A 3162-nucleotide genomic window follows, 5' to 3' on the forward strand; every position below is an offset into this window, starting at 1 on the left:
ACGGATTCCGTGTTGCTTATTTTTTGATTTTGATCACCTATCCTTTTGGGATACGATATTCGGGTGCCTACGCATAAGTACCATATTCAACCTTGAATCTATATCTAAACCGTCTATATATATATATATATATATATATATATATATATATATATATATATATATATATATATATATATATATGAGAGTGAGTAAAATATCTTTGTAATACGCAAAGAGGAGACCATTGATAGGACTCCTTACATGCTAAAAAGGCCAGTTAAAACCCAAACCACGAAAAAGAGAATTCATGAGGTATGCCAATCAGAACATTAGAATGAATAAAAATTGAATTAGTCCATATATGTAAATAAATTGATAATCCTTTACCCTTTTAATTAATTATTAATTGATTTATTAATTAATAAATTGATAATCCTTTACCCTTTTAATTTGTAATATGTATATATATATATATATATACACACACATTTGTGTGTTGGTATTTGTCCACCCCCACCACCACTACCATCGCTTGACAACTGATGCTGGTGTGTAACTTAGTGGTTCGGCAAAAGTGACTGATAGAATAAGTACTAGGCTTACAAAAAATAAATCCTGAGGTCGATTTGTTCAACTAAAGGGGGTTCTCCAACATGGCTGCAGTCGAGGTGGTGAAGCATGACCTTCGAACGTTGGGCCTCACAGAGGCAATGACAAAAGACCGAGACCTCTGGAGGTATGCTGTGACTTGAGAAGACCCGGCAAATAAAGTGAGTCCACAGCTGTAATCTGCACTAGTGTCGCATAACCAGCCCACTTAAAAAAGAACCTTGGATCGTAGGATGACAGGCCATGCTTGAGGAGACCTATTGAGTCAAATCAAATGGAAATTGTAGATGTGAGCCTCGTGCTGGTGGCATGTAAAAAGCACCATCAGAACGTCGCCAATGCCAGTGCCACTTTGACTGGCTTCCGTGACGGTGGCACATTAAAAGCTCCATCCGATCGTGGTCGATGCCAGCTCCTCTGGCTCCTGTACTGGTGGCACGTAAAAAGCACCCACTACACTCTCGGAGTTGTTGGCATTAGGAAGGGAATCCAGCTGTAGAAACACTGCCAGATCAGATTCGGGCCTGGTGCAGTCTCGTGTTTACTGTTGGACGTCACCAACAGTAAACACGAAATACAAAAACAAAAGAGTTCAATACGGAAACAACGAGAGAAACATGGAAAGCAGGGCGAGTAACATAAAGAACGACCCTTCATCAGTTGTCAGCTGTCTATCTACTCCTCATTTCGAGCATTGAACGACAGTATGAGTCTTTGGATTTATGGAGGGTCAAAGTTGGGACCGAAAACTGGAGAGTGGAGACATACAAGGAAAGTGAAAGAAAACAAATATGGAGGGTCTCTAAACCAGAACGAGGGTAAAATAGCAAACGCTGGAGAAATATTTTCTTTCAAAATCTTTTTTTTTTTTTCTTCAGGACAGTCCTAAGGACTGGACGTATTTTACCTCTCTCTTCTATCTTTTCTCTGTTCAAATATTGAAACGCCGATCTATTTTTTGCAGATTCGGAATCTCCGCAGTTGTAAAGGTGGGTTTTTGTAGAAAAAAAGACAAAACAAATAACCGAAAGAGGAGCGGTCTATGTCCTTTACCAGCTGCCGGAGAATCCGCCTGGGGTTAAACTAGTAGTAACATTCATCTGTCACTTTGATATGGTTACTCGCTTTACTGTTTAGTGTACGTTACTACTCTATCCCTTCTTGGGATTTTATAACCAACTGCCAAAACTTCTATCGGAATTCTGATTGAGAATAGTGAAAAAAACCATTTAAAAGGAAATGCAAGTGTTTTTCCCCTTGAACGAGTTACATGCGAGAGTAGCTTCCCTTAGTTTTTTTTTTCTGTATAGTTTCAATTTTTTAAGTTTTTCTCTCCGCTTCTGTGTTCTCCTCATTTCGTTTATATTTCTTTTTTCAAATCAGTAGAATCTTGTCTAGCCTATCTCATTAAATTGTTGTGAATTTTTAGTATTTTTTCTACATTTTACTTTCTGTTTACTATCAGGATATCACTTATGTGTACAAATATTCGAACAAGAATTGAACTCACAAACTTTCTCTGTGTCAGAGTGGATGAAAGTGTTAAAATTCTACTTGAAAAAGTGGTTCGTGAATTCACCCCTACATCAAATACGCAAACAGGAGCCTTATTTTTTGGCATACTTTTTCATTCACATTTCAGAGGTTTTATAGAAATAACAAAACCCGGAGGAATGGAGGTAAAAACCACCTCAACGATATTTGAAGTCAAAGCGTAAAAGTTTGTAACTAAACGGTGCAAGGCATTTTGTTCGATAATTCACCGAATTTGGCAATCCATTGTTTTCTGTGTTGGGATTAAAATATTTTCACTGTACCCATGCTTCTGCCATAATCATTTACGTGCATACGTACGTATGCATGTATATACCTACGTACATATGTATGTATATACGTACGTATGTACGTACGTATGTATGTACGTATGTATGTATGTGTACATGCATGCATATATGTAGACACACACACACATGGATCAAACTGTTTTGATTCATACATGTAACTCCCAATAAATTAGTTGAGTGCCCTTCTTTAGTTTGTCCACTCACTCATATATATATGTGTGTGTGTGTGTGTAATTGATGAAGGAAACGGAAAATGGACTTGGTACGAGTCTTTATTCAACACGACGATCGTTTCAACGCATCTTGCAGCTGTCCCTTGCAGGTAGGATATTGGGCATCTAGTTGTGGTGCATCAGTCAGTGCAGGTTGTGTCACCTCAAGTGTCTGGTATAGAAAGATATCATACTACATATATTGAGACCCTCACATACTATGTACCCACATACTACGACAGGTGGTGGTGGTGAAAGTTGTGTCTTTGTTGATGTGATGTACAATTGGCAAACTGATATAAGGGAATATGCATTTACACACAAGTGTGTACATATTTGCCACTCACTTCTTGATAACCAGTGTTGGTTTGTTTATAGTCATTGTAACTGAGCAGTTCAGCAAAAAAAATTAAACAGAATATATAGCCAATTTTCAAAATAAGTATCTGGGTCATTTTGGATGACTAAATGCATCAAAACAGTGCCCCAGTATGGCCACAGTCCAATGACTGACA

The 3162-nt window shown here is 37.8% G+C and overlaps 1 long non-coding RNA gene across 1 annotated transcript; it reads left to right on the forward strand.

Annotated features, from left to right (window-relative positions):
- Positions 1-539: 539 nt before the first annotated feature.
- LOC149133494 (uncharacterized) lies at positions 540-2401 on the forward strand. The gene is made up of 2 exons (XR_016243287.1): positions 540-1409; positions 2057-2401. It is a non-coding gene; the product is annotated as an uncharacterized LOC149133494 (long non-coding RNA).
- Positions 2402-3162: the final 761 nt, after the last annotated feature.

This window comes from Octopus bimaculoides, chromosome 10 (genome assembly GCF_046866305.1).
Source record: "Octopus bimaculoides isolate indiv1 chromosome 10, ASM4686630v1, whole genome shotgun sequence".
NCBI classification, from domain to species: Eukaryota; Metazoa; Mollusca; class Cephalopoda; order Octopoda; family Octopodidae; genus Octopus; species Octopus bimaculoides.